Genomic DNA, 25,618 nt, shown 5'->3' with positions numbered 1-25,618 from the left:
TAAACTAAAATTAAATCAAAAAGTGTGCCGTCAAGATCAACGCTGAAACCCAACCCTCCGTCATCACCACGTGGTTTAAGTGCAGTGTTTCTCAGTCTTTTCAGGTCGAAAATCCCCCAAATAATCACCAAAAAGTGCTGGGAGAAAAGCTTGTGCTTCAGTACCAAACGTAGTTGAACAGAAGAGGATCAGCTGAGCTCATTGACACGTCCACAGACTCTGTCATGTATGAAACACAATCCCTTTTTGTTCTGGATGACTTGTCAGGCACAATTCCCAGAGCTTACTGTACAGGCAAAATGTCTCAGTTTACTGTGAATTCCTCGAGAAAAGGGAAGCAGAAACAGTGGTTCCCCAGTTGATTCTTGGGGACAGGCTGGTGGTCCCTGGTTCACAATCTAGTTGAAAATCCTGGCCTATAGCCAATTTCAGTGATTTCACTTAATTCAAATATCACTTATTTTTTTGTTTTGTTGTGATAATCCTCCCTACTATAGAGTGTGCTGGCCATATAAGGAGTTCCTCCCTGTCCCCAGTTAACCCCTGGGGTCAAAAAACCTTAGGTTTCGTTTTTGACTCTCTATCCTGATTGGACGAAAGCTGGGTCCCACAGCAAAACGAAACCTACGGTTTTTTGAGTGAAATCACTGAATATACCTTTAAACCGGAAACTGCCTCCCCCTGGCCAGCCTGCAGGTACAATGGGTTCCCAACGGGCATCGCCTGAGTACTCCACATGCATTCACAAAGTGACAGACAGTGTGAGAGACTGGCTGGGGCCTCACCTCAGGGGCGATGTAGTCGGGCGTACACGCAGAAGGTGGTGGTGGTGACGCCGCTGGTGATGCCCTCTTGCACATGCCAAAGTCGGCTAGCTTGCAGTGACCCTCTGCGTCCAGCAGGATGTTGTCCAGCTTCAGATCCCTGCGGGGGTGGAGAGAGAGAGAGAGAGAGAGAGATGAGAGAGAGAGAGAGAGAGAGAGAGAGAGATAGAGAGAGGATAAAAACCCAAAGAAATGATTCCATCAGAGGTCTCAAGGTCAGACAGATAGCTTTGACCATGAGACCCTCATGATATGATAGTACTTTATTGTCAGTTCCCACTGAAATGTGTCTTGCGACCCAGCAGCCAAGTATGCAGAACACATACCGGTATACACACATTTGACATAACACAAAGAACAAGACAATTTAAATACTGTAATAAAGACATTGAAGACAAGAGCAATATCCACCGCCTAAATGCAGGGGTTCTCAACGTTTTTGCCTGGGGAGGACCCCCGGAAATGTCTCGTTATGTTATTTTAGGGGTACCTGTAGATGACCCCGTTGCGATGCAGGAACATGAGCGCCGAGGTGACCTCGGCGGCGTAGAAGCGCGAGCGCGTCTCGTCGAACTTCCTGGAGCGCTGGATCTGGAACATCAGGTCCCCTCCGTTCACGTACTCCATCACGAAGAACAGACGGTCCTGGACAGAGACGATTGATTGATTGATTGATTGATTGATTGATCCATCCATTGATTGATCGATTGATTGATTGAATACTTGTAATGTGTTGGAAATGGATGGAATGGAAATGAAAAACAGTCACGACACGAGGTACAGTCAGACATTAAAACCATGTTTCTATGTCAGCGGTTCTCAAAATATTTCTTGTCAAGGACCACAGAATTATCTGTATTTGGCCGCCGACCACCCATCTGAAAATATGTTGTTCCAGGGATGTACTTAGGGATCATTACCACATGGGTGCAAAAATTCCCCCCTTGAAAAGCATAAATAAATCAAACTACTAAATAAATAAAAAGGGAATCGACAGAAGCCAGAAGACAGTTTCCAATGATAACAAATCAGGCTTTTTGTGTGCCCAAGCGGTGGAACGCCCTACCCTCCAGGCAATCGGATAAGCCAATTCTCTGTCATCTTTCAAAACACTTCTGAAAACACATCTGTTCAGGAAAGCCTTCGAGCCTAGATCTCCTCTCATTTTGACATAACTGTGATGCGTATGTTTGTATCTGTTTATTTGATATCTGCACGGAGAGACCAAAGGTCCTTTGCGCTGCTTATTCTTTTTTAGTTTATTCTAATGTGTTTTATAATTGCTTGTCACCACTAAAATGTTTTGTACTTTTGTTCATTACGTAATAGACTTTGCTTTATTTGACCTTACTTATTTTACGCTGTTATGATGCTACGGTGTTATTTTATCTGTTGTTCGGACACTTTGTAACGCATCTTCGGGCGGTGGCTCAGGGGTAGAGTGCCTGGATGGTAACCGTAAGGTTGCCAGTTCGAACCCGGGCTCCCCCAGAGTTACTGTCGAAGTGTCCTTGAGCAAAGACACTGAACCCCTAATTGCTCCCGATGTGCTAGTTGGTGCCTTGCATGGTTTCCGCTGCCATCGGTGTATGAATGGGTGAATGTAATGCACAATCTCCTTGGATAAAGGCGCTATATAAAAGCACCATTTACCATTTACCATCTTTTAACCTGGGCGGGACCCTTTTTGGTGTTTTGTTACAGTGTTTTGTTAACTATGTTATAGTTTAGCTATTGAACATTTTTGAAAGATCACGAAAATGTGCCGCAATTCTTTGAAAATATATTCTTTCAGAGCGAACATTTTTAACTCAAATCTTTGCTTCTGGGGGGGGGGGGGTCCTTGACATGAAATATTGAGCACCACTGATACAGAAACATGAGGTTAAAAAGTGCTATATATCGTAGATTGATACTTCGACAATGGAAGTCGGGGAAACCTCCCTCGTTCAAACAGTGGGTCAAAGAGGTTCTCTCCATGATTCCCCTAGAGAAACTAAGGTACAACCATAGTGGTTCTAAAGATAGATACATTATGACTTGGACCCCTTTCATAGAGTTTGTAGAAAGTATACCTTTCACTTAAACCCATATTATTCCCTTGTACAATCTGATACCTCACACTAAACCTGACATTGGGCGACCTCTGGTTGGAGGCCCTCAGTAAGTAGACAGTTGGATATAGAGCAATTTACTATCTAAACTGAAAGATGGATACAATGTATGTAACCTAGATACCATACCCTGATGGAAAATGCTGTTTATTTAATTTTATTATTCTATTTTCTTTCTTCTTACTATGTTCATTAGTACTTTCAAAACTAGTTTACTAATTACTTTTACTGTCTTGTACTGTCTGTCTTTGTTTTATTTGTCTTGTTCTGACCTTGATTGGGGGGAGGGGGGGATATTTACATGTCGGATACAACAAAATGTACACATGTTTTTTCATTTATTCATCAATAAAAATCGAAATAAAGTGTTTAAAAAAAAAGTGCTATATAAATAAACGTATTATTATTCATAAATCCTGCTTTTCCTCAACACAATTCTCAGTGACATACTGTACATACTGTACATAATGAAGAGTTAAGTCTTAACCCATTCTGACCGGGGACCCATTTTGGTGTCAGCATCATGTTATGCTTTAGCTATTTAAAAATAGCAGATCTACAAGCTCATATCGCGCCACCGAGTGGCGCGATACGAGCTTGTAGGTCTGCTATTTTTGAAAAATTGAAGAACGACTGACATTTTTAGAATCTGATCTCGGGTCAGAATGGGTTCATCAGACCAGTGTGTGTCCCAGTGGAAAACCTCGTATGAATCTGATCTCAGGTCAGAATGGGTTAAAAAGACAAAAGGACCCTGAAGAAGGCAGTTGTACTGCCGAAACGTTGCTTTTTTATTCTGCGTCCTAAATAAATAATCTGCACTTTGGCTGTCAGTGTGTGCAGCGCACCCTTTTGTCTTTTTAAGACTTAAAGGACAACTTTATAATCTGCACTTTGGCTATCAGTGTGTGCAGCGCACCCTTTTGTCTTTTTAAGACTTAACCCATTCTGACCTGAGATCAGATTCATACGAGGTTTCCACTGGACACACGCTGGTCTGACGAACCCATTCTGACCTGAGATCAGATTCTAAAAATGTCAGTCGTTCTTCAATTTTTTTCAAAAATAGCAGACCTACAAGCTCGTATCGCGCCACTCGGTGGCGCGATATGAGCTTGTAGATCTGCTATTTTTAAATAGCTAAAGCATAACATGATGCTGACACCAAAATGGGTGCCCGTTCAGAATGGGTTAAAGGACAACTTTAGTTTTTTTCAACCAAGGTTCATGTTTTAGGTTGTTATTAGAGAAACTAAAAGATGAGTGTTCATTTTCTTTCATTTGATGCTTTCTTTCGTTTTAGGGATTTTAGCAGTTTTTGACAGGGGGGCGGGGGCATTCGAGCATGGGGCTAAATTTGTATTTTTTAACACAATTTTATGGTGATTAATTTTTTTATGGTTTACTATAGTCCTAATAAACACCAGGAAATTACATCTGGCCACAAAAGATCACAGGATTTATTGAATGTGACAAACTGACATATTGAGCCTATACACACAGTATAAGCCTTCCCCCAGTAGGCTACCTTCACATTCAGTAGATCCTGTGATCTTCTGTGGCCAGATGTAATTTCCTGACGTTTATTAGGACTATAGTAAACCATAAAAAAAGAAATCACCATACAATTGTTTTAAAAAATACATATTTAGACCCATGCTCGAATGCCCCCGCCCCCCTGTCAAAAACAGCTAAATTCCCTAAAACGAAAGAAAGCAGCAAATGAAAAAAGATTAACACTCATCTTTTACTTTATCTAATAACAAACTAAAACATGAACCTTGGTTGAAAAAAACTAAAGTTATCCTTTAACCTCTGTAGATGTTTCTGCCGTGAGCTGGCACCACTACTAAGACTGGTGTGCGTTTAGCATTCTCGTGCTCAATACTGTACGTACATACTGTACAATGTTACTGGTGTTTTAGTAGAGCAGCAGGTGGTAAATGTTGGAAAACACACTGGAGCTCCCTGGTGGCCCAAGCAAGTAAAGCTGCATGTTTTCTTTTTAGAGCAAGACAACGGTGCAGTGCTTTGCACACCACCACGCCCATACTTGAGAGAGAGAGAGAGAATAAAATACAGACTTTAGCGCGCAAAAGGCCTTCAACCACTCCATCCATTTTTCCCCTAAGCACCAAATCTCTATGCCGAAAATAGCGTTAAACAGTCTCTGCGTGTGTGCAACGTGTGTGTATGTGTGTGTGTTTGTTTGATTGATTGATTGATTGATTGATTGATTGATTGATTGATAATTTTATTAGACAATAAGATGCAAAAACAGTACAGGGTACAGTCAAGCACAGCATTGGACAGCACCGTCTTGTTTCCATTCGGGTCCCGTCATGCATTCATTCACAATGACAACAGTGACAACAAACAATACGTTTCTCAAACACATTAAATCTATATGTATGTATACAGGTTGGAATAGAAATACATTAATAAAACATAAAGGGGGGAGAGCCAATCACCTTCTGTGTGTGCGTGTGCGTGCGCGTGTGTTTGGTGTTAGCATCATGTTATGCTTTATCTATTGAAAAATAGCAGATCTACAAGCTCATATCGCGCCACCGAGTGGCGCGATACGAGCTTGTAGGTCTGCTAATTTTGAAAAATCGAAGAACGACACAAGACATTTTTTTAATCTGATCTCAGGTCAGAATGGGTTTAATCAGACCAGTGTGTGTCCAGTGGAAACCTCGTATGAATCTGATCTCAGGTCAGAATGGGTTAATATACCCTGGTCTGGAAGCAGCAGTACAGCTGGGTGAGGTAGGGGTGTTTCAGTGTGTGTGTGTACATACCCTGGTCTGGAAGCAGCAGTACAGCTGGGTGAGGTAGGGGTGTTTCAGTGTGTGTGTGTGTACATACCCTGGTCTGGAAGCAGCAGTACAGCTGGGTGAGGTAGGGGTGTTTCAGTGTGTGTGTGTACATACCCTGGTCTGGAAGCAGCAGTACAGCTGGGTGAGGTAGGGGTGTTTCCGCGCCAGCGCCAGGATGCGTTTCTCCGTCAGCGTGCAGTCCACGTCGTCGTCCTGCAGGATGACGTCCTTCTTCAGCACCTTGACGGCGTACACCTCCTCCGTGCCCTTCAGCTCCGCCAGCATCACCTGGTGGCCGGGAGGGAGATGGCAGCTCAGAAAAATGTCTTTTATTTATGAAACAAACACTTTGCAGATCAGAAAGAGAGGATAATGCAAGCTTTTCGTACACACAGCTGCAATGTTGGTGGGTTTGATGTTGTTTAAAGGACCACTTCACCACTTTTCAACCTATCTTCATATACTAGGTCCTTTTTCTACAAGCTAATAGAAACTGCAGGCTTTCTAGTCCTGAAAAGCTGCAATGCGAAAATGGAAGCCATCGTTCTCACGATAATGAAAATCGAAACATTTTTGTTTAAAAAAAATGATCTGCCTAATGATGATGTCACTGGAAGACGGTTTCTAAACTTGCCCAGTACAGCCCTCCTATGAGACACAGACTGAGTAGAAAATAATCGTGCCATTTTATCATGATTATTAGTGAGGACCTATTATATGAAGATAGGTTGAAAAGTGGTGAAGTGGTCCTTTAATATAATTAGATAGGACTTTTCTGTTTGGATGAATGGGCCGTCTATGGGAAGTAGCACCCAGGTATCACCTTGCTGGCAGGATGGCCGCGGTCTGAATAAAGACAATTGTGCTGTGTTGGCTCACTGGAAACACTCTGCTACACCAGTGCGTCTCAAAGAGTCCTTGAGTGGGTTCCAAATAGCCCGGTACCGTACGGGTGTGTAACTCTGAGAGAGTACATTTTCCAAATGGACCCCATAAGTGTCCGCATGTGGTTCTATTTGTACACTCTCAGGGTTATGGGGGTCCTTGGAATTGAACCACTGCACATTAAATGGAGCAGAGCCTTAATTAATATCATCGGAAACACCTGTGAAGAAAGTAGGTAAGCGGCCCGGAAGTAGGAAGCGTTACCAGTTTGAGAAACTAGAATCCGATAATGGTAATGTAAAGGTAATGTTGTGAGCTTAAAGATCGTTTACTATCGCTATAGTTGTCATTATGACAAAGTAGTAAGTACAGTACAGTATAGAGGTCTTAAGCCTTAAACAATTAAACCCAATATACTTTACTTCTACACCAAATAGCTCAGTCGAAAAATAGTCGTTCTACAAGCTCACAAAGCATTTAAACATTACACATTACCACGCAGCGTGTAGATCAGCTATTTAACAATTTAACAGGCGAATGTTTGCCTATTATGACATGGCCCCGAGACAGTAAGAAATAAGGATGCTATGTTTTTCTTAATGTTTTTAAGGCTCGTTAGAAACTTTATTAGAACAATCACACCCACTCACACCACACCACACAGCAACGAACCACACAAACAATGCAAAGATCCGTGTCTGTCTTTCTTCAAACCCCCCAGCCCACTCCCGAAGCTCCGGGCCAACTCCTGAAGTGCACTTCTCTGTTTATTCTACTTCACAAGTTGTTCTCCGTCCAACTGTTCTCTCTCTCTGCCTCTTCCTGGCACGGGATCCACTGCCGGCCACGCAGAGCCATGGCGTTTGTGTCTGCCATCTGGTGAGACTCTCGCTCGCAGCGTGTGTCTACGCGAGCGACGAGGACAGCAGCTGCGTTGTTATAAACGTGCGAGTTCGATTTCCGAAAACACGGGAGATGAAAGATAAACCCCGGCCGGAGCCAATTTTCCCCCGGTTTTAATTAATTCATTAATTTGACTTAGGGAACATTTTTTAATTTTCGTATCTGGGAATCATAGCTTCAAATTGACATATTGCTTGGTTCAGTTTGACCCAACCAGTTTTGGAGATATGGCTTATAGAGTAGAAAACAGCGAGTTGAGAAAACAGGCTTGAAAGGTTCACTTCTGTGGTCTCTAACATTACACCTATAGCTACATGTTTAAACATTTCATATTTACATGTCGATGTGTGGAGGTGTGACATATTGTAGCCCATAGCACTTACCCTAACCCCTTAGATAGCATTTCTGTTGGCTTAAATAGCATTTGACACAGACTTATAGCATGTTATGTAGACAGCACTATAATTGTATTGTATATAGTCATAGCACGCCATAGTACATATGTATAGCATAGTAGTAAATATGTATAGTTTATATGTATAGTGTATGTATAGTTTCATTATATAGATATTCCACTGTTACTTTCTTAGCTTACGCATGTTTCATGATAAATGCTTTTATGTGATGTATTCCCATGCTTTTGTTCTTGCTTAAATGTAAGTCGCTCTGGATTAAGAGCGTCTGCTAAATGCCTAAATTGTAAATTGTAAATTGTAAATTGTAGTCCAGGAAGGAAGTGAGACCATTATTGTCATGACAAATGTTGGTTATGAACACGGCGTCATGACTAATTCATTCTAATTGTTGTTGCAATTTACGAGCTGCGTTCGCTTCCCGCGTTTGCGTGTCTTACTTGTAATAATAATAATAACTAGAAAAAGTGCCCTTCTGGGCACAGGTCTCCACCAGGATAGGAATGTAGGACATTGCAGCTTGCCTTCATCTGGTGGTTGGATAAAAGGGCAACAAAAGTAAATGAACTTTGGAAGCCAATCTTAACCAATCAGGATGGAGTCTGAGGAATCTGAAAGACCGGTTTGGTTGAATGGCTCTAGAGAGACTGTGTACCAATTTGCGTGATGTTTGGACAAAATCTGTAGGTGTACTGTGCAAAAACTTGTTTTGCACAAATCGGCCTCCTGGTGGCGCTATAACAGGCCGTTCTGGAAATGTTGGGGCAGAGGTTCATCGTTGGCATCCAGGGAGTGTGTGTGCAAAATTTGGCATCGACCGGGTTAACGGTGCGGGAGATTAGCTGCTCACGGACACACACACGGACGGACACACGGACGGACACACACACGGACGGACGGACGGACGGACGGACGGAGTGCAAAACATACTCTCCCCCCATGCCTTCGGCCTGGTGGAGACAATAATAATCTCTGGCTCTCCTCTGCCCTACCTTGCCGAAGCTGCCTTTCCCCAGCACTTTGATGAAGTTGAAGTCCTTCAGGGTCCTCCTGGGCAGCTGTCCGTTCTCCTTGCCCCCCGACGAGGACGTGGAGGAGCCGGATGTGGAGGAGGACGAGGAGGTGGAGGAGGAGGTGGAGGAGGTGGAGGAGGCCGAGTTCTCCACCGCTCCTCCTCCTCCGTGATGCTCCAGGGTGAGCGCCTGACGCAGGCGTACCAGGCCGGCCAGCTCTGAAAACACAACGGTTAACAAAGTTAACAGAAAAACAGGAACTAACCTGTAGGTGCTCAATGGAGATAGCAAAACGTGACAATGATAAAAAAGGTGCTCACACACGGATCGAAAACCGGATCAAGACATAGATAAAAAGAGAAGGATCCGGGCACTCAAAGTTAAAAATGAAAAGAGAAGGATCCGGGTTTAACTCAAAGTAAAAAATGAGGAACGCCTTTATTAAATTAAAAAGGCAACTGCCAACATGTTTCGACCAACAATGTCTTCTTGCCCTGATGAAGACCTCGTTGGTCGAAACATGTTGGCAGTTGCCTTTTTAATCACAAACATTAAATGCAGAGAGACAGGGTGTAGTGCCTGCATGATTTACGACCTTAGCTCCTTGACTCAGTGGCGAAACACCCATCTGCGCAAGCATATTGATACCCATGATATGATGACTGTCCACTGATGTATAGCAGAGGGATGTGCGATATGTACGTGTGAAAATGATATGAGATGCATGCTTGTTCCTGTTCATTCTGTTCTCATCTTTGTTTCCATAATTAAATCTGCTAGTAGGGACGTCATACAGTAGATCCACTGTCCTTACTGTTTATATGTCTCTGTGTCTGTAACAGCAGCCTCACTCCCAATCTTCCGTCGTAGTCTGAAAACCCACCTGTTCAGACTCCATCATGGCCTGTAGCACCTACCCTAGCCCCTTAGATAGCACCTTTGTAGACTTAGATAGCATTTTATACAGATTTTATAGCATGTGTCTGATGTACTGTAGTGTAGACAGCACTAGAATTGCATTGTATGTAGTCATAGCACTTTAGTATATATGTATAGACAGTATACTATAGTATATATATATAGTTTCATTATATAGAGATTCCACTGTTACGTTCTTAGCTTACGCATGTTACATGAATACTACTTCTTATGTGTGTGATGTATTGCCATGCCTTTTTGTTCTTGCCTTATGCAAGTCGCTGTGGATTAAGAGCGTCTGCTAAATTGTAAATTGTAATAAACTTCAGAATGTATGTGTAACACGTCATGGTGTTGACATTACGTTCTCCATGCCTGCGACTCAGCCGATCCTCACCCACTACCCACTATGCCCTCACCCACTACCCACTATACCCTCACCCACTACCCATTATACCCTCACCCACTACCCATTACCCACTACCCTCACCCACTACCCACTACCCACTACCCACTACCCTCACCCACTACCCACTACCCACTACCCTCACCCACTACCCCTTGATGAATGCGTTTTGTTTGTTTTCTGTTTTTCAAATATTGTCGCTGTCAGGTGGAAACTTATACGTAAGTCCAAAAATGCTATATTTTTATGATCATTAAAAAAAAGAAAGTAATATAGTGAAAAAAGTCTATAGCCTATAAAGTAATGCATTTAACCCATTCTGACCGGGCACCCATTTTGGTGTCAGCATCATGTTATGCTTTAGGTATTGAAAAATAGCAGATCTACAAGCTCATATCGCGCCACCGAGTGGCGCGCTACGAGCTTGTAGGTCTGCTATTTTTGAAAAATCGAAGAACGACTGACATTTTTTAGAATCTGATCTCAGGTCAGAATGGGTTCATCAGACCAGTGTGTGTCCGGCGGAAACCTCGTATGAATCTGATCTCAGGTCAGAATGGGATAATAATGACAAAAAAGATAGACGACAGTTGCAGAACTATACTTCAGAGTGCATCGAGTGTGTGTGTGTGTGTGTGTGTGTGTGTGCGTGCGTGCGTGCACAGTACACGTGTGTGTGTATTCGTACAGAGAACCAGAATGTCCTCACAAGGACAGGGAAACAGTGCTGGCTCCTCAGGGGAGGGAGTAAGCTAATGGGTGAGATTTATTTTAGACTTTATAAGCTGCTCTCTCGCTCGGCACCGCCAGCAGCCGGCCGGCCCACTCCACTCACTACTCCATCTGGAGAGGAGGAGAGGAGAGACGGAGGAGGTGACGGAGCAGAGCCCATTTTGGGCATTATGTTATATTTTTAGCTATTGAAAAATAGCAGATCTACAAGCTCGTAGCGCGCCACCGAGTGGCGCGCTACGAGCTTGTAGGTCTGCCATTTTAGAAAAATCGTGAAAATGTGGCGCAAATTTGGAATATATACGTTTTTACTAACTCAAATCTTTGCTTCTGAGGGGTCGCTGGAACAATATATTTTCAGATGGTCGTAGGTGGCATATTACATATAATTTCTGGGGGTCCTTGACATGAAATATTGAGAAACACTGACATAGAAACATGAGGTTTTTCAGAAAACTGTCATGATTTTAAAAGACATTTAATTTTTTTTGACATTAGGCCTAAATGGGTTAAAAACCTTTAAATGTAGGACCTTTCAATGTTTGCCTGATCTGTGATGATAATTATTATTATCACTGCTGCTATAGATTGTGTTTGGATTAGTCTTATTGTGTCTGTAAATCCCATATTTGCTTTTAATGTGTCCATTATTACAGTATGTAATCTATCATGTGCTGTGCCTCAAATTGTGGCTGTCCTTCCCCTCCGAGGACATTAAAGTTTAAATCTCCGTTTCAGAGCCTGTGTGCAGGTCTCTAGTGTGTGTGTGTGTGTGTGTGTGTGTGTGTGCGTGTGTGTGTGTGTGTGGGTGTGCGTGTGTGTGTGTTAACCTTGCTGTGAGGGCGAGGTGGTGACAGCTGGCTGGGTGAAACGGTCCTCGTCATTCTGAGTGATTTCAGGAGGCGACTGCGGAGGGTCCTGCCCTGGAGTCAACTAGACAGACAGACAGACAGACAGACAGTCAGACAGACTGTTAAGGCCTATTCATAGTCTGGATTTTCGGTGGTGAGGTGACCACCGCTCCGGTGGTGAGCTGACCACCAGAGCTGAAATAACATTGAGCGGTGGTGAGTAAAAACAGAGAGAAGGGCTGGAGCGGTGGCGGTGGTTTGCTCTTCACCGCGGCTCGTGACGTCATGTTGTATAGTTCGGTGGTCACCTCACCACCGTAAATCCAGACTATGTATGAGCCTTTAGACAGACGCTTACAAAAAGGTGGATTAAAATGACAATCGCGGGACATGTTATATACTAGCGGTGTTACATGTTACATACCCCCCCCCCCCTCCATAGCATCTGCTATTTATTTTTTTATCGTGAAAACGTGGAGCAAATCTTTGAATATATGTTCTTTCAGAGAACGTTTTTAACTCAAATCTTCGCTTCTGAGAGGGTCTCTGGGAACAACATATTTTCAGATGGGGTTCCGCAGCCAAATACAGATAATTCTGGGGGTCCTTGACATGAAAAAGGTTGAGCACCACTGACATAGAAACATACGTTTTTCAGAAAACAGATTTTTTTTTAGAATCAGCCTGATTAGGAGTAATTAAGGAGTTCATGGCCAAAGCGGGGTGCGTTTACCTTCCTCCTGCGGTGTGCCGTGTTGGAGATCTTGTCGGGCGTGACCCCCAGGTCGGCCAGGACCTTGGCGATTCCTCGGGCGTCCACGCCACAGTTGGGCGCCACGTTGCTCTCGCATCGCCTGTGGGTGTTCATCTTGCACACTGCACCAAAAGACACGTGGAGAACGAACGGTACCTTTAATTTACGATGACACCAGGGCTCTACAGCGGTGCCACGTTGGGCAACTAACTGGCCTACTTGGAACGATGCAAGTTGGAAATGCAATGCCCCACCCCCCAGTTATGTCGGTGTCCCTTTTATGCCCATATATGGAGTTCTTTGTCAGGCATGCCCCAAATATGGCGTCTATTGCAGACGTCAGAATTATGTGAGAACAGGCCAGCTCCACACACACGTTTTAATGTGTTTTACAGTCCCGCCCCCTACTAGGGCCCAGGAAATGATCCCCCGTCATTTTCCTTGTAGAAAGTATATAGTAAAAAGTATTCATTTACAGACCTTTTAAGCGTGGTACAAAGACAACTCGAGTTGTGACAAATCATGACAACAAACACAGTTTTTTTTTTCGGGCCGAACAAATAATTAGAAAAAAGAAGAAAAGGGCAGGTTACAACACTCTTTTTCTTGTTTTTCTTCTTTGTAATTATTCGTTTGGTCCAAAATATTGTGTTTATTGTCATGATTATTTTGTCACGACTCCAGTTGGCTTTGTACGAGGCTCAAAAGGTCTTCAAATAAATACTTTTTGAAATGTCTATGAGGAAAAATGGGCCTGGAGTCGTCATGAAAGGGGGCGGAACGGCGACGCTCTATAGAGGCCTCGTATAAGTTCTTATGTTCACTGTATTGTTTTTATACTGTGCTGAATAAATAAATACAAAAAAGAAAATACTCCATGATATGGACTCTGGGCAGGGGGGGGGGGGGGAGGGGGGGAGTCTGGGCAGAGGCCTTTTTGGGGCGGTTCTGGACAACCGTGGGTCCGACCGACTCGACACCACCGGGCACTGTACGCCCTGTGGTACAGGGGTGGAACACGTGTCGAATCTGAAATCGGTGGGGCTTACGGTTACGTGGATTACAGACGCACACACACACACACACACACACACACACACACACACACACACACACACACACACACACACACACACACACACACACACACACACACACACACACACACGCACACACACACCTTTGCACTGCAGGCCCTGCCTCATCAGGCCCCACAGCAGGGAGCCACAGTGGTCACAGAAGGTGGGGACCTTGTAGTTGTGGATGCTGAACTTGTGGGGCATGTTGACACTGAACCGCTGGGAGCCCACCTGTAGGGGGCGACAAACACACACACACACACACACAGGGGCAAACGCACAAACACGCACGCACGCACGCATGCACACACACACGCACACAGGGGCAAATGCACAAACATGCACGCACACACACACACGCACACACACACACAGGGGCAAATGCACAAACATGCACGCACACACACACACACGCACACACACACACAGGGGCAAACGCACAAACATGCACGCACGCACGCACACACACACACACACACACAGGGGCAAACGCACAAACATGCACGCACACACACACACACGCACACACACACACAGGGGCAAATGCACAAACATGCACGCACACACACACACACACACAGGGGCAAACGCACAAACATGCACGCACGCACGCACACACACACACACACACGCACACAGGGGCAAACGCACGCACACACACACACACAGGGGCAAACGCACGCACGCACGCACACACGCACACAGGGGCAAACGCACGCACACACACACACAGGGGCAAACGCACGCACACACACACACAGGGGCAAACGCACGTACGCACACACACACAGGGGCAAACGCACGCGCACACACACACACACACAGGGGCAAACACACGCACAAATACGCACGCACACACACACACACACACGCACACACACATTATAGAAAACACTAAACAAGGGATTTTGTGCACAGAAGTACGGAATGTATTATACTCTAGTGTACGTATGTAATTATTATACATGTACGAGACAAGTACAGAATAATTACTGTACAGTAGTTTATGCAGGTATACTATGTGAGCATTAAACCCACGCACCCTCTGTGCGTGCGTGCGTGTGTGCGTGCGTGCGTGCATATGCGTGGGGGCGCACCTCCTCTGGCGTGTCTTCCTGCTTCTTCATCCCCGCACACTTGGTGATGATGTGCTCATGGCAGCGCTTGTGGACCACACACGTGCACACTGGGGGGGGGGGGGGGGGGGGGGGAACAGCAGCGTCAACAACAAACACCAGCATGTATGTACAGTATGTATTGTACAACCCTTATGTCTCACCCGTAGGGAGCTGGTGGTCTGTACAAAGCTACTGTACAAAGTAAACAATTTACAATTTACAATTTAGGCATTTAGCAGACGCTCTTAATCCAGAGCGACTTACAATAATCAAGAACAAAAGCATGGGAATACATCACAAAAGCATTTATCGTAAAACATGCGTAAGCTAAGAAAGTAACAGTGGAATATCTATATTATGAGACTATACATATAAACTATATGTCAGGCGTCACTTTGTATCTTAATCTTAACGTTGCTTGTAGCTTCGTAGTTGCCAGTGTGAACGCAGCAACAGTTAATACAACAATTATTTGGGGGCCCACAGGTTGGAAATCACTAATGGCTAATGGCTTTTTTTTTTTTTTTTTTTTTTTTACCACAATAGCGTCCCTATTCTGGGGTAACATTGGGAAAGAATGTACAACGTTGTGTAAAAAAAACTGCTTCTTCCGACAGAGATAATCACTCACCCTGGCACTGGTATCCCTGCTTCCCCAACACGCCCCTGTGGGTTAACATCAAAGGAATAGAGTTAGGCACTTATGTGTGCGTGCGTGTGTGCGTGCGTGCATGCGTGCGTGCGTCCACCCCAGGGGGGCAGTCAGACAGATATTTCGTGAAGCCACTAAGGAAATCGGGACTTCCTGAAAGTTCATATAATGGCCTGTTGTGGCGCTGTCATTGGGCCCCAAAAAACCCCATAGCCCCATAGAGGTCCATGTATTTGGGCCCAACTTCACCTAGACTGCATTATAAACATGGTCATGAATACTTTCTGCTTCCAGTCACTAGTTTAAAGTCTCGTTTCACATGTCATAATATTATTTTTGGAAAATTCTGGTCGCATTTATTAAATAAATGACCATAAAGTCGCGTATGTTCTGAGGGGCGTGGCTACCGTTACAGTCTATGATCGGGAGCCACCCCCCCGTTCAAGTCAAAATAAAAACCAACGGAGAAGAAGGGGGGAAGTCCCGCCTCGTTCGTTGTCTGGGCCAGCCAATGGGCAGCTGGGCCCAAACGGATCTAGAAAGATGGCGATTTACAATTCAAGGACTGACTGGCTTCATCTTACGTCCATATCAGACCCGGAGAACGCTTTGTCCATATATCTTTTACAGTCTATGGTCCAGTGTTGTTTTTGTCGACTAAAACTAAGACGAAAAATGTTCGTCGACTACCTTTTTTCACTGACGAAAACTAAATGGAAACTAAATGAAAACTAAGACGACTAAAACTAAGACTAAATATATCGACAACTTCGTCATGAATTAAAAACAAGACTAAAATGTTATAAAGGGACTAGTGGACAAGAGATCCAGTAGAACTCATTTTACACATGGTTGCATGCTGGAAATAGCCGATCGGCTATTTTCAGCAAGTATAAAATATGCCATTACGATGGCATCAAGGCCCGCCAAAACACATTTTAGTCGACTAAAACTAGACTAACACTAATACATTCCAGGTGACTAAAAGGTGACTAAAACTAAGTGAAAACTATTCAAAATAGAAATTTGCTGCCAAAAACAGCAGTGCTATGGTCCACCCACCAGATGAAGTCCCTGCAGTGGGAGCAGTAGGTGGGCTGCCTCAGGTAACCCTAACCCTCAGGTAACCCTAACCCTAACCCTAACCCACCAGATGAAGTCCCTGCAGTGCGAGCAGTAGGTGGGCTAACCCTAACCCTAACCCTAAACAACAGTGCTATGGTCCACCCACCAGATGAAGTCCCTGCAGTGGGAGCAGTAGGTGGGCTGCCTCAGGTAGAACTAAAATAAAACAGTGCTATGGTCCACCCACCAGATGAAGTCCCTGCAGTGGGAGCAGTAGGTGGGCTGCCTCAGGTAGAACTAAAATAAAACAGTGCTATGGTCCACCCACCAGATGAAGTCCCTGCAGTGCGAGCAGTAGGTGGGCTGCCTCAGGTATATAAATAAAACAGTGCTGTGGTCCACCCACCAGATGAAGTCCCTGCAGTGGGAGCAGTAGGTGGGCTGCCTCAGGTAGGTGGCCATGAACTTGTGTCCGTTGACCTGATGGACGCGCCGTCGGACCGCCCCCTGGCGCCGGCGCGGCCCGATGCGCTCGCGGAACACACGCTCCTCGTTGTCATTGGTCGGCGGCGAGGCTGTGTGGGGCAGACAGACAGATTGATTGATTGATTGATTGAAATATTTATTAACAGTTTGCAGAATTACAGTACATTTCAAGCACAAACTCAATACAAAGACTTAACCGTTTAAGTGCCAGGGACGTCATCCCGTATCTAAATCAACTATGCACTGGTTGCCATGCCTGTAAAGACGTATTAAAAAAATATATATATATATATATATATATATCTTTATCTTTTTTTATAATTGGAGACCACCAGGTGGCGCTGAAGGAGTTTTAACTGTGAGTGGACGACCCAATTAAGCATTACACTTTTTTACAAGAGGGTCCACCATGTTCAATTCATCAAGACATTTAGAGACGTACGAATAGACACTTCTACTGTATATACCGGTAGTCAAAGAACAGAACAGGAATTCATCATAAAGGAGGTAAAAAGGGAAAATAAACAATATACAGTGAGGGGAAAAAAGGTAGACAGACAGACAGACAGACAGACAGACAGACAGACAGACAGACAGACAGATTTTTAGCAAGATTGTACATGTTTCCTTTATCGTGTTGTGTTAAGTGTTTGTTGTAGACGACCGGCAAGAGTAGCTGCTACTTTGGTGGCAGCTAAATGGGGCTCCGAATGAATAAGAAATAAAGACAAGGCAGGACAGACGCACGGACAGACAGACGAGTCACCGGCTTCCAGTGACAACCCTGCATTTCCTCCTACAAACAATATCCGTTTGTTGTTCCTAGCAATGTGATTGGGTTCGGTATAAACACCAACCTGAATACGGTGCAATGTGATTGGGTTCGGTGTACACACCAACCTGAATACGGTGCAATGTGATTGGGTTCGGTGTACACACCAACCTGAATACGGTGCAATGTGATTGGGTTCGGTGTAAACACCAACCTGAATACGGTGCAATGTGATTGGGTTCGGTTATACACCAACCTGAATACGGTGCAATGTGATTGGGTTCGGTATAAACACCAACCTGAATACGGTGCAATGTGATTGGGTTCGGTATAAACACCAACCTGAATACGGTGCAATGTGATTGGGTTCGGTGTACACACCAACCTGAATACGGTGCAATGTGATTGGGTTCGGTACACACCAACCTGAATACGGTGCAATGTGATTGGGTTCGGTACACACCAACCTGAATACGGTGCAATGTGATTGGGTTCGGTTATACACCAACCTGAATACGGTGCAATGTGATTGGGTTCGGTATAAACACCAACCTGAATACGGTGCAATGTGATTGGGTTCGGTACACACCAACCTGAATACGGTGCAATGTGATTGGGTTCGGTTATACACCAACCTGAATACGGTGCAATGTGATTGGGTTCGGTTATACACCAACCTGAATACGGTGCAATGTGATTGGGTTCGGTTATACACCAACCTGAATACGGTGCAATGTGATTGGGTTCGGTTATACACCAACCTGAATACGGTGCAATGTGATTGGGTTCGGTACACACCAACCTGAATACGGTGCAATGTGATTGGGTTCGGTATTAACACCAACCTGAATACGGTGCAATGTGATTGGGTTCGGTGTACACCAACCTGAATACGGTGCAATGTGATTGGGTTCGGTACACACCAACCTGAACACGGTGCAATGTGATTGGGTTCGGTTATACACCAACCTGAATACGGTGCAATGTGATTGGGTTCGGTGTACACACCAACCTGAATACGGTGCAATGTGATTGGGTTCGGTGTACACCAACCTGAATACGGTGCAATGTGATTGGGTTCGGTGTACACACCAACCTGAATACGGTGCAATGTGATTGGGTTCGGTTATACACCAACCTGAATACGGTGCAATGTGATTGGGTTCGGTGTACACACCAACCTGAATACGGTGCAATGTGATTGGGTTCGGTACACACCAACCTGAATATGGTGCAATGTGATTGGGTTCGGTTATACACCAACCTGAATACGGTGCAATGTGATTGGGTTCGGTATAAACACCAACCTGAATACGGTGCAATGTGATTGGGTTCGGTATAAACACCAACCTGAATACGGTGCAATGTGATTGGGTTCGGTACACACCAATCTGAATACGGTGCAATGTGATTGGGTTCGGTGTACACACCAATCTGAATACGGTGCAATGTGATTGGGTTCGGTGTACACCAACCTGAATACGGTGCAATGTGATTGGGTTCGGTTATACACCAACCTGAATACGGTGCAATGTGATTGGGTTCGGTGTACACCAACCTGAATACGGTGCAATGTGATTGGGTTCGGTTATACACCAACCTGAATACGGTGCAATGTGATTGGGTTCGGTACACACCAACCTGAATACGGTGCAATGTGATTGGGTTCGGTATTAACACCAACCTGAATACGGTGCAATGTGATTGGGTTCGGTGTACACCAACCTGAATACGGTGCAATGTGATTGGGTTCGGTGTACACACCAACCTGAATACGGTGCAATGTGATTGGGTTCGGTACACACCAACCTGAATACGGTGCAATGTGATTGGGTTCGGTGTACACACCAACCTGAATACGGTGCAATGTGATTGGGTTCGGTGTACACCAACCTGAATACGGTGCAATGTGATTGGGTTCGGTTATACACCAACCTGAATACGGTGCAATGTGATTGGGTTCGGTGTACACCAACCTGAATACGGTGCAATGTGATTGGGTTCGGTGTACACACCAACCTGAATACGGTGCAATGTGATTGGGTTCGGTACACACCAACCTGAATACGGTGCAATGTGATTGGGTTCGGTGTATACACCAACCTGAATACGGTGCAATGTGATTGGGTTCGGTACACACCAACCTGAATACGGTGCAATGTGATTGGGTTCGGTACACACCAACCTGAACACGGTGCAATGTGATTGGGTTCGGTATAAACACCAACCTGAATACGGTGCAATGTGATTGGGTTCGGTATAAACACCAACCTGAATACGGTGCAATGTGATTGGGTTCGGTATAAACACCAACCTGAATACGGTGCAATGTGATTGGGTTCGGTACACACCAACCTGAATACGGTGCAATGTGATTGGGTTCGGTGTACACACCAACCTGAACACGGTGCAATGTGATTGGGTTCGGTCTTACACCAACCTGAATACGGTGCAATGTGATTGGGTTCGGTTATACACCAACCTGAATACGGTGCAATGTGATTGGGTTCGGTTATACACCAACCTGAATACGGTGCAATGTGATTGGGTTCGGTTATACACCAACCTGAATACGGTGCAATGTGATTGGGTTCGGTTATACACCAACCTGAATACGGTGCAATGTGATTGGGTTTGGTTATACACCAACCTGAATACGGTGCAATGTGATTGGGTTCGGTTATACACCAACCTGAATACGGTGCAATGTGATTGGGTTCGGTGTACACACCAACCTGAATACGGTGCAATGTGATTGGGTTCGGTTATACACCAACCTGAATACGGTGCAATGTGATTGGGTTCGGTTATACACCAACCTGAATACGGTGCAATGTGATTGGGTTCGGTACACCAACCTGAATACGGTGCAATGTGATTGGGTTCGGTACACACCAACCTGAATACGGTGCAATGTGATTGGGTTCGGTGTACACACCAACCTGAACACGGTGCAATGTGATTGGGTTCGGTTATACACCAACCTGAATACGGTGCAATGTGATTGGGTTCGGTTATACACCAACCTGAATACGGTGCAATGTGATTGGGTTCGGCACACCAACCTGAATACGGTGCAATGTGATTGGGTTCGGTGTACACACCAACCTGAACACGGTGCAATGTGATTGGGTTCGGTGTACACACCAACCTGAATACGGTGCAATGTGATTGGGTTCGGTTATACACCAACCTGAATACGGTGCAATGTGATTGGGTTCGGTACACACCAACCTGAACACGGTGCAATGTGATTGGGTTCGGTTATACACCAACCTGAATACGGTGCAATGTGATTGGGTTCGGTATAAACACCAACCTGAATACGGTGCAATGTGATTGGGTTCGGTTATACACCAACCTGAATACGGTGCAATGTGATTGGGTTCGGTACACACCAACCTGAATACGGTGCAATGTGATTGGGTTCGGTTATACACCAACCTGAATACGGTGCAATGTGATTGGGTTCGGTTATACACCAACCTGAATACGGTGCAATGTGATTGGGTTCGGTACACACCAACCTGAATACGGTGCAATGTGATTGGGTTCGGTACACACCAACCTGAATACGGTGCAATGTGATTGGGTTCGGTACACACCAACCTGAATACGGTGCAATGTGATTGGGTTCGGTATAAACACCAACCTGAATACGGTGCAATGTGATTGGGTTCGGTGTACACCAACCTGAATACGGTGCAATGTGATTGGGTTCGGTATAAACACCAACCTGAATACGGTGCAATGTGATTGGGTTCGGTATAAACACCAACCTGAATACGGTGCAATGTGATTGGGTTCGGTACACACCAACCTGAACACGGTGCAATGTGATTGGGTTCGGTATAAACACCAACCTGAATACGGTGCAATGTGATTGGGTTCGGTGTACACACCAACCTGAATACGGTGCAATGTGATTGGGTTCGGTGTACACACCAACCTGAACACGGTGCAATGTGATTGGGTTCGGTACACACCAACCTGAATACGGTGCAATGTGATTGGGTTCGGTGTAAACACCAACCTGAACACGGTGCAATGTGATTGGGTTCGGTACACACCAACCTGAATACGGTGCAATGTGATTGGGTTCGGTACACACCAACCTGAACACGGTGCAATGTGATTGGGTTCGGTATAAACACCAACCTGAACACGGTGCAATGTGATTGGGTTCGGTATAAACACCAACCTGAATACGGTGCAATGTGATTGGGTTCGGTGTACACACCAACCTGAATACGGTGCAATGTGATTGGGTTCGGTATAAACACCAACCTGAACACGGTGCAATGTGATTGGGTTCGGTACACACCAACCTGAATACGGTGCAATGTGATTGGGTTCGGTGTAAACACCAACCTGAACACGGTGCAATGTGATTGGGTTCGGTACACACCAACCTGAATACGGTGCAATGTGATTGGGTTCGGTATAAACACCAACCTGAACACGGTGCAATGTGATTGGGTTCGGTATAAACACCAACCTGAATACGGTGCAATGTGATTGGGTTCGGTATAAACACCAACCTGAATACGGTGCAATGTGATTGGGTTCGGTACAAACACCAACCTGAATACGGTGCAATGTGATTGGGTTCGGTATAAACACCAACCTGAATACGGTGCAATGTGATTGGGTTCGGTGTACACACCAACCTGAATACGGTGCAATGTGATTGGGTTCGGTATAAACACCAACCTGAATACGGTGCAATGTGATTGGGTTCGGTGTACACACCAACCTGAACACGGTGCAATGTGATTGGGTTCGGTGTACACACCAACCTGAATACGGTGCAATGTGATTGGGTTCGGTATAAACACCAACCTGAATACGGTGCAATGTGATTGGGTTCGGTATAAACACCAACCTGAATACGGTGCAATGTGATTGGGTTCGGTATAAACACCAACCTGAATACGGTGCAATGTGATTGGGTTCGGTACACACCAACCTGAATACGGTGCAATGTGATTGGGTTCGGTTATACACCAACCTGAATACGCTGCAAGGCGACACGCGTTGGCGTCTCTATAGCCCCAAGTCTAGCCTTTTACTTTTCAAACCTGGTGTCCGGAACCTGGATGATTATTTTTATGCCTTTTAACGACAGGTTAAGAGCCATAAACGACAAGACGTTTTATTGCCAATTAGGGACCGGATGCCACCAGGCGACAATACCTGTTTTATTTATATATATATATATTTTTTTATCCATATTTTGAAAATTCCTCTAATCTGGTGTACAGGTGATGACATGCATAATATAATTACATTTTCTTTATTTTTTTTATAATGGGAGAATTGGCAACCAACGCCTAAACTGGTGACCACCAGGTGGCGCTGTTTTTCTTGATTCTGTATCATGTTAAAATAGCATGTCTTTTTTTAATCTTTTTTTTTTTTTAATAGCAAGATCTACAAGCTCACAAAGTGTCACATCGAAACGTATATTGTACACTTGTAGGTCGGCTTTATTTTTATATACAAGTCTAAATTTGTATGTACTGGGGGGGGGGGGGCTTAACCCATTCAAAACCCGTTTTGGTGTTAGCATCATGTCGTGCTTTAGCTATTGAAAAATAGCAGATCTACAAGCTCATAGCGCGCCACCGAGTGGCGCGCTACGAGCTTGTAGGTCTGCTATTTTTGAAAAATCGAAGAACCACTGACATAGAAACATAGCTTTTTCAGAAAACTGTCATTTTCAAACAGACATTTTTTAGAATCTGATCTCAGGTCAGAATGAATGGGTTAACAGATATTCTCACACATATTACTGTAGGTGAATTCTATTATGAAGTATATAATCCTCTCATCCTCCCCCCCCCCCCCCCAGGTCAGATTGAGTGTGTGAAGACACCACAGATTACATCACAGAGTAAAGCCAGGCCGGGCTATAGGCCAGATGGTGTTATATGTAGGTGAACTGATACAGCAGATATAGTTTTCCTTCCTTTGTGTGAAGGAACACCACCAGTATACTGTATATATACAGTGTTGTTTTGGGCAGCAAAAGTTAGATTTTAAAGTTTTTAGTCATCTATATATAGTCTTTTGAATAGTTTTCATTTAGTTTCAGTCACATTTTTACTAGTCCCCCTGGAATGTTTTAGTGTCAAGTCTAGTTTCAGTCGACTAAAATGTCATGAGATTTTAGTCGACTAAATCTGCGCTTGATTTATTCGACTGAAATTAATTTTTGGCGGGCCTCGATGCCGTCGTAAACGGCTGATTTTTCAGCGTGTAAAATGACTCATACTGGATCTCTTGTCCACTAGTCCCTTCCTAACATTTTAGTCCAGTTTTTATTCATTGATGAAATTGTCGATATATTTAGTCTTATAGCTTTAGTCATCATAGCTTAACCCATTCTGAACGGGCACCCATTTTGGTGTCAGCATCATGTTATGCTTTAGCTATTGAAAAATAGCAGATCTACAAGCTCATAGCGCGCCACCGAGTGGCGCGATACGAGCTTGTAGGTCTGCTATTTTTTGAAAAATCAAACAACGACTGACATTTTTAGAATCTGATCTCAGGTCAGAATGGGTTCATCAGACCAGTGTGTGTCCAGTCGGAAACCTCGTATGAATCTGATCTCAGGTCAGAATGAGTTATTGTCATCACACCGGAGAGAGACTATAGTGTCTCCCCCCAGCACTCCCCTCCACACATATTGTATACGTTCAGCAGTGTACAGAGTTTCAGGAGTAACAAGAGATGGTCATTCCTTAAATGGACTCTATTCTATAGTTAACTCACACAGTTTTAAATAGGTTTACATGACATCGGCAGTCTCTAATGAGTTTGTCAGTGAGGAACAGGTGGTAATTAGAGTGTTAAGTATCATCTACTGGTTAGGCTTCATTACATTTATCATTACCATAGTGTTTATATGCATTTTCGCCCGCCACAGTTCCATCCTATTTGTCTCTGTAACTGAAAACCTGAGGGCCAGAAATCAGTGGCACTGTCTGCAGCGGTGTCGCGTTACAGCCAGCCAGTCAGTGTGAACTTGAAGGTGAGAGGCACACAGCTGACATATCATATGTCGAGTGTTTAACCGTGCGTTCGTTGAGTAATAATAACACACGGTCTTCAAAAAAACAAAGACTCTATCCACTCAGCTATATAGGGCCAACAGCGCTGCCGCTGAGAATCACACACAGGTGTGGTGGAAGTATTATTTACTTGAGTACTGGTGCTTAAGAACAATTTTGAGGTATTTGTACTCGAGTATGTCCAATTCCAGCGAGGAGAACGTAAACACAATCTGACGTAACAAAATCTGAGCTGCTAATTGGAGAGAGAGAGAGGGAGAGAGAGAGAGAGAGAGAGCTGCTAATGAACCACTCAACCCTGACACATGTTTCCACAGTGGAACACACAGACCTACAGTACGGTATGATACATTATTTAAGCACCAGTAGTCCATATGTTATATATGTGCTGCTGTGTAGACAGTATAGGCCTATGCTCGCACTCACGCACGCGCACACACACACACACACACACACACACACACAGAGAGATGGTATAATTATATGCTTACACACAAACAGAACATGGGGAGAGAGATGCAGGGAAGGCCGTCGGGATCGGAAGTCGAACCCACGGGGCACACCGCCAGGACTGGATTATACCAGCCAAGGTGCCTGGACCGCTGAGCCACGGCCCAGGCTGGTGCTATCCCTTTTGCACTGAGAGTTTGACTGCGTATACTCTGTTGCATGTTTTTACATTCGTGCTCAATAAACTATTCAAATGAAGCAAAAAGTGGAATGTACACGCAC

At 44.6% G+C, this 25,618-nt stretch overlaps 1 pseudogene across 1 annotated transcript in view; it reads right to left on the bottom strand.

Moving 5' to 3' along the window:
• LOC310874754 (protein kinase C epsilon type-like) overlaps positions 1-25,618 on the bottom strand; it is an 89,650-nt pseudogene that overhangs the window by 10,370 nt on the left and 53,662 nt on the right. The window contains exons 3-12 of the transcript XR_014571096.1: positions 16,956-17,124; positions 15,464-15,498; positions 14,812-14,900; positions 13,816-13,945; positions 12,615-12,757; positions 11,861-11,963; positions 8,954-9,192; positions 5,875-6,048; positions 1,315-1,469; positions 786-924 (exon numbers count right to left, since the gene is read on the bottom strand). The product of XR_014571096.1 is annotated as a protein kinase C epsilon type-like (transcript). The remainder of the gene's footprint in view (positions 1-785; positions 925-1,314; positions 1,470-5,874; positions 6,049-8,953; positions 9,193-11,860; positions 11,964-12,614; positions 12,758-13,815; positions 13,946-14,811; positions 14,901-15,463; positions 15,499-16,955; positions 17,125-25,618) is intronic.

This window comes from Protomyctophum parallelum (assembly GCF_964188405.1).
Source record: "Protomyctophum parallelum genome assembly, chromosome: 17".
Lineage (NCBI taxonomy): Eukaryota > Metazoa > Chordata > Actinopteri > Myctophiformes > Myctophidae > Protomyctophum > Protomyctophum parallelum.
The sequence above is the reverse complement of the archived record's forward strand: the minus strand, read 5'-3'. Positions and strand labels throughout refer to the sequence as shown.